Here is a 10000-nt window from a genome sequence, read left to right on the forward strand (position 1 = left end):
GTGTATACCCCTGAAATCCTATGCAATTACCATAATAATTTTATCCCAGTCAAAGTGCCTCTAGCCCGGCATAGTATTTAATGTGTATACCCCTGAAATCCTATGCAATTACCATAATAATTTTATCCCAGTCAAAGTGCCTCTTGCCCGGCATAGTATTTAATGTGTATACCCCTGAAATCCTATGCAATTACCATAATAATTTTATCCCAGTCAAAGTGCCTCTTGCCCGGCATAGTATTTAATGTGTATACCCCTGAAATCCTATGCAATTACCATAATAATTTTATCCCAGTCAAAGTGCCTCTTGCCCGGCATAGTATTTAATGTGTATACCCCTGAAATCCTATGCAATTACCATAATAATTTTATCCCAGTCAAAGTGCCTCTTGCCCGGCATAGTATTTAATGTGTATACCCCTGAAATCCTATGCAATTACCATAATAATTTTATCCCAGTCAAAGTGCCTCTTGCCCGGCATAGTATTTAATGTGTATACCCCTGAAATCCTATGCAATTACCATAATAATTTTATCCCAGTCAAAGTGCCTCTTGCCCGGCATAGTATTTAATGTGTATACCCCTGAAATCCTATGCAATTACCATAATAATTTTTATCCCAGTCAAAGTGCCTCTTGCCCGGCATAGTATTTAATGTGTATACCCCTGAAATCCTATGCAATTACCATAATAATTTTATCCCAGTCAAAGTGCCTCTTAGCCCGGCATAGTATTTAATGTGTATACCCCTGAAATCCTATGCAATTACCATAATAATTTTATCCCAGTCAAAGTGCCTCTTGCCCGGCATAGTATTAATATCCCAGTCAAAGTGCCTCTTGCCCGGCATAGTATTTAATGTGTATACCCCTGAAATCCTATGCAATTACCATAATAATTTTATCCCAGTCAAAGTGCCTCTTGCCCGGCATAGTATTTAATGTGTATACCCCTGAAATCCTATGCAATTACCATAATAATTTTATCCCAGTCAAAGTGCCTCTTGCCCGGCATAGTATTTAATGTGTATACCCCTGAAATCCTATGCAATTACCATAATAATTTTATCCCAGTCAAAGTGCCTCTAGCCCGGCATAGTATTTAATGTGTATACCCCTGAAATCCTATGCAATTACCATAATAATTTTATCCCAGTCAAAGTGCCTCTTGCCCGGCATAGTATTTAATGTGTATACCCCTGAAATCCTATGCAATTACCATCATAATTTTATCCCAGCTTACCCTATCCAATGTCGCCATCATGTGGACAAATCCAGATGGTGCGGGAATTTTTAAAATTGTATCCCAGTCAAAGTGCCTCTTGCCCGGCATAGTATTTAATGTGTATAGCCCTGAAATCCTATGCAATTACCACTCTATGGCACTTATGGAAGTGCCAAGTGCCAAATGCCAAGTGCCAAATGCCAAGTGCCAAGTGCCAAGTGCCACAGGGCAGTGCACACCTAATGTTACCCCAGTCAGAGTGCCTCTTGCCCGGCATAGTATTTAATGTGTATACCCCTGAAATCCTATGCAATTACCACTCTATGGCACTTATGAAAGGTTTAAAGTGCCAAATGCCAAGTGCCAAATGCCAAGTGCCAAGTGCCACAGGGCTCCAGGGGGGTAGTGCACACATAATGTTACCCCGGTCAGAGTGCCTCTTGCCCGGCATAGTATTTAATGTGTGTAGCCCTTTATCCTTTAAAAATGACCCAGTCAGGGGTCTGGCACCTATGGCACTTATGAAAGGTTTAAAGTGCCAAGTGCCAAGTGCCAAGTGCCACAGGGCTCCAGGGGGGCAGTGCACACATAATGTTACCCCGGTCAGAGTGCCTCTTGCCCGGCATAGTATTTAATGTGTGTAGCCCTTTATTCTTTAAAAATGACCCAGTCAGGGGTCTGGCACCTATGGCACTTATGAAAGGTTTAAAGTGCCAAGTGCCAAGTGCCAAGTGCCACAGGGCTCCAGGGGGGCAGTGCACACCTAATGTTACCCCGGTCAGAGTGCCTCTTGCCCGGCATAGTATTTAATGTGTGTAGCCTATTATCCTGTATTAAAATGACCCAGTCAGGGGTCTGGCACCTATGGCACTTATGAAAGGTTTAAAGTGCCAAGTGCCAAGTGCCAAGTGCCACAGGGCTCCAGGGGGGCAGTGCACACCTAATGTTACCCCGGTCAGAGTGCCTCTTGCCCGGCATAGTATTTAATGTGTGTAGCCCTATTATCCTGTATTAAAATGACCCAGTCAGGGGTCTGGCACCTATGGCACTTATGAAAGGTTTAAAGTGCCAAGTGCCAAGTGCCAAGTGCCACAGGGCTCCAGGGGGGCAGTGCACACCTAATGTTACCCCGGTCAGAGTGCCTCTTGCCCGGCATAGTATTTAATGTGTGTAGCCCTTTATTCCTTTAAAAATGACCCAGTCAGGGGTCTGGCACCTATGGCACTTATGAAAGGTTTAAAGTGCCAAGTGCCAAGTGCCAAGTGCCACAGGGCTCCAGGGGGGGCAGTGCACACCTAATGTTACCCCGGTCAGAGTGCCTCTTGCCCGGCATAGTATTTAATGTGTGTAGCCCTTATCCTATCAAAATGACCCAGTCAGGGGTCTGGCACCTATGGCACTTATGAAAGGTTTAAAGTGCCAAGTGCCAAGTGCCAAGTGCCACAGGGCTCCAGGGGGGCAGTGCACACATAATGTTACCCCGGTCAGAGTGCCTCTTGCCCGGCATAGTATTTAATGTGTGTAGCCCTTTATCCTTTAAAAATGACCCAGTCAGGGGTCTGGCACCTATGGCACTTATGAAAGGTTTAAAGTGCCAAGTGCCAAGTGCCAAGTGCCACAGGGCTCCAGGGGGGCAGTGCACACATAATGTTACCCCGGTCAGAGTGCCTCTTGCCCGGCATAGTATTTAATGTGTGTAGCCCTTTATTCCTTTAAAAATGACCCAGTCAGGGGTCTGGCACCTATGGCACTTATGAAAGGTTTAAAGTGCCAAGTGCCAAGTGCCAAGTGCCACAGGGCTCCAGGGGGGCAGTGCACACCTAATGTTACCCCGGTCAGAGTGCCTCTTGCCCGGCATAGTATTTAATGTGTGTAGCCCTTTATTCTTTAAAAATGACCCAGTCAGGGGTCTGGCACCTATGGCACTTATGAAAGGTTTAAAGTGCCAAGTGCCAAGTGCCAAGTGCCACAGGGCTCCAGGGGGGCAGTGCACACCTAATGTTACCCCGGTCAGAGTGCCTCTTGCCCGGCATAGTATTTAATGTGTGTAGCCCTTTATCCTTTAAAAATGACCCAGTCAGGGGTCTGGCACCTATGGCACTTATGAAAGGTTTAAAGTGCCAAGTGCCAAGTGCCAAGTGCCACAGGGCTCCAGGGGGGCAGTGCACACCTAATGTTACCCCGGTCAGAGTGCCTCTTGCCCGGCATAGTATTTAATGTGTGTAGCCCTTTATCCTTTAAAAATGACCCAGTCAGGGGTCTGGCACCTATGGCACTTATGAAAGGTTTAAAGTGCCAAGTGCCAAGTGCCAAGTGCCACAGGGCTCCAGGGGGGGCAGTGCACACCTAATGTTACCCCGGTCAGAGTGCCTCTTGCCCGGCATAGTATTTAATGTGTGTAGCCCTTTATCCTTTAAAATGACCCAGTCAGGGGTCTGGCACCTATGGCACTTATGAAAGGTTTAAAGTGCCAAGTGCCAAGTGCCAAGTGCCACAGGGCTCCAGGGGGGCAGTGCACACATAATGTTACCCCGGTCAGAGTGCCTCTTGCCCGGCATAGTATTTAATGTGTATACCCCTGAAATCCTATGCAATTACCACTCTATGGCACTTATGAAAGGTTTAAAGTGCCAAATGCCAAGTGCCAAATGCCAAGTGCCAAGTGCCACAGGGCTCCAGGGGGGTAGTGCACACATAATGTTACCCCGGTCAGAGTGCCTCTTGCCCGGCATAGTATTTAATGTGTGTAGCCCTTTATCCTTTAAAAATGACCCAGTCAGGGGTCTGGCACCTATGGCACTTATGAAAGGTTTAAAGTGCCAAGTGCCAAGTGCCAAGTGCCACAGGGCTCCAGGGGGGCAGTGCACACATAATGTTACCCCGGTCAGAGTGCCTCTTGCCCGGCATAGTATTTAATGTGTGTAGCCCTTTATTCTTTAAAAATGACCCAGTCAGGGGTCTGGCACCTATGGCACTTATGAAAGGTTTAAAGTGCCAAGTGCCAAGTGCCAAGTGCCACAGGGCTCCAGGGGGGCAGTGCACACCTAATGTTACCCCGGTCAGAGTGCCTCTTGCCCGGCATAGTATTTAATGTGTGTAGCCTATTATCCTGTATTTAAAATGACCCAGTCAGGGGTCTGGCACCTATGGCACTTATGAAAGGTTTAAAGTGCCAAGTGCCAAGTGCCAAGTGCCACAGGGCTCCAGGGGGGCAGTGCACACCTAATGTTACCCCGGTCAGAGTGCCTCTTGCCCGGCATAGTATTTAATGTGTGTAGCCCTTTATCCTTTAAAAATGACCCAGTCAGGGGTCTGGCACCTATGGCACTTATGAAAGGTTTAAAGTGCCAAGTGCCAAGTGCCAAGTGCCACAGGGCTCCAGGGGGGCAGTGCACACCTAATGTTACCCCGGTCAGAGTGCCTCTTGCCCGGCATAGTATTTAATGTGTGTAGCCCTTTATTCTTTAAAAATGACCCAGTCAGGGGTCTGGCACCTATGGCACTTATGAAAGGTTTAAAGTGCCAAGTGCCAAGTGCCAAGTGCCACAGGGCTCCAGGGGGGGGCAGTGCACACCTAATGTTACCCCGGTCAGAGTGCCTCTTGCCCGGCATATTTTTTTTTTTTTAAATAGCTTTAAAAATTACCCAGGCAGGGGTTTGGCACCTATGGCACCTGTGGCACTGCTGATGGAACTTACGACCTTCTTAGGGTTAGGGTTAGGGTTAGGGTTGGGGCGTTTGGCACTTGGTGAAGGGGCGTTTGACACTTGTGTAAGTGGCATTGTGGTATGTGGAAGTGGCATTGTGGTATGTGGAAGTGGCATTGTGGTATGTGGAAGTGGCATTGTGGTATGTGGAAGTGGTATTGTGGCATGTGGCATCTGAGCCTGTGGGCTCCAAGGGCAGTGCTCTATGAATTGAATCCCATTCAAGGTGCCTATTTTCCGGCATAACAATTCATGTCTATAGCCCTAAGCAGGGCATAGCTATGACACAGCCCCGCCCTTGCCCCGCCCGTGCCCCGCCCGTGCCCCGCTCGCGCCGCACCTGTATCCACACCTGGTGATAATTAGGCCATTGATTAGGCGACGGTTGGAAGCTAACAAACATACACACAGGAAGGCAGGAGAGAGAAGCTAGCTATGGACAGCAAACAAAAACGACATGACTGTGGACTTTGTACCAAGACGCATATTTCGCGGATAGACAAACATTTTAAGACTGTCCATGGACTTACACACGCATCTATGGAATGGAATCATGCCGTGCAATGTAGCCCGATTTCGGCTGAGACACAGCAGGCCTACCCAGGGGATTGTATGGAGCCTAACAACGGCGTTGGAAGTGAGTTGTCCGCAGAACAGCAGCTGAGTGGCGAGAGTGAGCAGTCAGCGGTGCAGTCAACCAGTCAGGCGACGGTGCAGTCAACCGGTGAACAATGCTCGGAACCGGGGGAGCAATGCAGCGTCATGTCGCCTTCCACCGATAGCGAAAGTGATGGAGGCGGCGGTGGTGTGCCGTCCACAACTGAAGGTTTGAGTGATGTCATTTTGAATGAATATGCTACCTATATTAAGGGTATTAACCCTTCAGTTAAAAGAATAGACAATAGTCACACCAGTCTGTCACGAGTACGGGAATTCCTCCGCATTATGTCCGAGGACAAATCCGATGAAGGCCTGTGTTTTCTGGACAACTACATGCGTGTGTATGAGTGGTACCGGACATGTGAAGGCCGTAGTTTGGCACCATCCACATTAAAACTATACCGATCAGATGTTAGAAGTTTCCTGAAATATCTTATTCAGTTCCGGCCGAATGGTCTGCAAGCTAAAGCCAGTGTAATTCGCAAATTGTTACTCTGCTTGGCAAAGATAGACAGGGATTCTAGGCAGAGCCTGGCAACGCACATGGCACAATTTCGCAGACGCTGCAGGGACGAGGTGCTCAGCGCTGCGGAGTTAAAACGATTTTTGGAGCTAAGCAATGCATCTATTCCTTCTGTTCTCAGCAGGCTGGAAGTCCGAGCCACCTCATCTGACAGACGCAGGTTTGCGGCTCTCATGTCCAGCCGGTTGGCGACTTTTAATGGAACTCGACGATCCCCAGTCACCATGTTCGGTGAGAGTGATTTCAATGAAATAACCAATGAAAGTGGGGTTTATCAAATGACTGTAGCAAGCCACAAAACTAACTACAGCTTCGGGGAGTGCAGAATTGTTATATCTGATGAGGAATACACTTGGCTTCAACGATTCCATCGGATCAGGCCTCATCTGAGTGGAATGACCCCAGACACAACACTCTTCTTTTTCACATGCTCTGGTAAACCATACGGTAATCTCTGTGATTGTGTGGGTAAGATTTTTGCAGAGTTTGGCATTGGAAGGAAAGTGACATTTGGTACAATTCGAAGAAGCATTGCCACATTAAACTTTAATCTTGGGTCGCTTACAGACCGTGGAACTGTGGCTGACCACATGTGTCACTCCCTGGAGACGCAGGCACGCTACTACCGTTCCCATAATTTGCCTCATAATGCAAGCCAGGCTCGGAGACTAATTGAGGGACAAATCAATCCATGAATAACTCTAAATAAATACAATATTTTTTGCAATTAATCCTTGTCTTTGTGTGTCATTTTCATTCGATTTCAATAGGAGCACCTAGTAACCCAAAAATAATACCAGGTGCACTCATTCGATTAGAATGGGAGCACCTGGTAACCCAAAAATAATACCAGGTGCACGGAGGGGAGGATGAGTACAGACATTTTATATAAAAGCTCCATAAATCCCTTAGGCCGGTGGCCACTGACTTGTGCCCGTAGTATGGTGCTCCCATATCGGGCATGGGTGTGGGCAGGCCCTTAAAAGTCATTTTCATTCGATTTCTGTAGCAGCACCTGGTAACCCAAACTAACATAAGGTGGTGTCAGTAGTGAGGATGCGGACAGACCTTTTATATAAAAGCTCCATAAATCCCTTAGGCCGGTGCCTACTGACTTGTGCCCGTAGTATGGTGCTCCCATAGCGGGCATGGGTGTCTGCAGGTCATTTAAATTCGTTTTCATTCGATTTAAATAGGGGCACCTGGTAACCCAAAAAGTGGGCACTCTGTCGTTTTTCCTGAGTAGTTCAACATAGAAAGTATTCAGACCTTATTTTTGAAAAGCTCCATAAATCCCTTAGGCCGGTGCCCACTGACTTGTGCCCATAGTATGGTGCTCCCATAGCGGGCATGGGTGTCTGCAGGTCATTTAAATTCATTTTCATTCGATTAGAATAGGAGCACCTGGTAACCCAAAAATAATACCAGGTGCACGGAGGGGAGGATGAGTACAGACATTTTATATAAAAGCTCCATAAATCCCTTAGGCCGGTGCCCACTGACTTGTGCCCATAGTATGGTGCTCCCATAGCGGGCATGGGTGTCTGCAGGTCATTTAAATTCATTTTCATTCGATTAGAATAGGAGCACCTGGTAACCCAAAAGAGGGCACTTAGCCGTTTTTCCTGAGTAGTTCAACATAGAATATTTTCGGACCTTTTTTGAAAAGCTCCATAAATCCCTCAGGCCGGCCCCCACTGACTTGTGCCCATAGTATGGTGCTCCCATAGCGGGCATGGGTGTCTGCAGGCCATTTAAAATCATTTTCATTCGATTTCAATAGCAGCACCTGGTAACCCAAACTAACATAAGGTGGTGTCAGTAGTGAGGATCGATTTCAATAGCAGCACCTGGTAACCCAAAAAGAGGGCACATAGCCGTTTTTCCTGAATAGTTCAACATAGAATATTTTCGGACTAATTTTGAAAAGCTCCATAAATCCCTTAGGCCGGTGCCTACTGACTTGGACCCCTACTATGGTGCTCCCATATCGGGCATGGGCGTGGGCAGGCCCTTAAAAGTCGTTTTCATTCGATTTCAATAGGGGCACCTGGTAACCCAAAAAGAGGGCACTCTGTCGTTTTTCCTGAATAATTCAACATAGAATATTTTCGGACTTTTTTTGAAAAGCTCCATAAATCCCTTAGGCCGGTGCCTACTGACTTGGACCCCTACTATGGTGCTCCCATATCGGGCATGGGCGTGGGCAGGCCCTTAAAAGTCGTTTTCATTCGATTTCAATAGCGGCACCTGGTAACCCAAAAAGAGGGCACTCTGTCGTTTTTCCTGAATAGTTCAACATAGAATATTTTCGGACTTTTTTTGAAAAGCTCCATAAATCCCTTAGGCCGGTGCCTACTGACTTGGACCCCTACTATGGTGCTCCCATATCGGGCATGGGCGTGGGCAGGCCCTTAAAAGTCGTTTTCATTCGATTTCAATAGGGGCACCTGGTAACCCAAAAAGAGGGCACTCTGTCGTTTTTCCTGAATAATTCAACATAGAATATTTTCGGACTTTTTTTGAAAAGCTCCATAAATCCCTTAGGCCGGTGCCTACTGACTTGGACCCCTACTATGGTGCTCCCATATCGGGCATGGGCGTGGGCAGGCCCTTAAAAGTCGTTTTCATTCGATTTCAATAGGGGCACCTGGTAACCCAAAAAGAGGGCACTCTGTCGTTTTTCCTGAATAATTCAACATAGAATATTTTCGGACTTTTTTTGAAAAGCTCCATAAATCCCTTAGGCCGGTGCCTACTGACTTGGACCCCTACTATGGTGCTCCCATATCGGGCATGGGCGTGGGCAGGCCCTTAAAAGTCATTTTCATTCGATTTCAATAGCGGCACCTGGTAACCCAAAAAGAGGGCACTCTGTCGTTTTTCCTGAATAGTTCAACATAGAATATTTTCGGACTTTTTTTGAAAAGCTCCATAAATCCCTTAGGCCGGTGCCTACTGACTTGGACCCCTACTATGGTGCTCCCATATCGGGCATGGGCGTGGGCAGGCCCTTAAAAGTCGTTTTCATTCGATTTCAATAGCGGCACCTGGTAACCCAAAAAGAGGGCACTCTGTCGTTTTTCCTGAATAGTTCAACATAGAATATTTTCGGACTTTTTTTGAAAAGCTCCATAAATCCCTTAGGCCGGTGCCTACTGACTTGGACCCCTACTATGGTGCTCCCATATCGGGCATGGGCGTGGGCAGGCCCTTAAAAGTCGTTTTCATTCGATTTCAATAGGGGCACCTGGTAACCCAAAAAGAGGGCACTCTGTCGTTTTTCCTGAATAATTCAACATAGAATATTTTCGGACTTTTTTTGAAAAGCTCCATAAATCCCTTAGGCCGGTGCCTACTGACTTGGACCCCTACTATGGTGCTCCCATATCGGGCATGGGCGTGGGCAGGCCCTTAAAAGTCATTTTCATTCGATTTCAATAGCGGCACCTGGTAACCCAAAAAGAGGGCACTCTGTCGTTTTTCCTGAATAGTTCAACATAGAATATTTTCGGACTTTTTTTGAAAAGCTCCATAAATCCCTTAGGCCGGTGGCCACTGACTTGTGCCCGTAGTATGGTGCTCCCATATCGGGCATGGGTGTGGGCAGGCCCTTAAAAGTCATTTTCATTCGATTTCTGTAGCAGCACCTGGTAACCCAAACTAACATAAGGTGGTGTCAGTAGTGAGGATGCGGACAGACCTTTTATATAAAAGCTCCATAAATCCCTTAGGCCGGTGCCTACTGACTTGTGCCCGTAGTATGGTGCTCCCATAGCGGGCATGGGTGTCTGCAGGTCATTTAAATTCGTTTTCATTCGATTTAAATAGGGGCACCTGGTAACCCAAAAAGTGGGCACTCTGTCGTTTTTCCTGAGTAGTTCA

This window comes from Salvelinus namaycush, unplaced genomic scaffold (genome assembly GCF_016432855.1).
Source record: "Salvelinus namaycush isolate Seneca unplaced genomic scaffold, SaNama_1.0 Scaffold2428, whole genome shotgun sequence".
Classification (NCBI taxonomy): domain Eukaryota; kingdom Metazoa; phylum Chordata; class Actinopteri; order Salmoniformes; family Salmonidae; genus Salvelinus; species Salvelinus namaycush.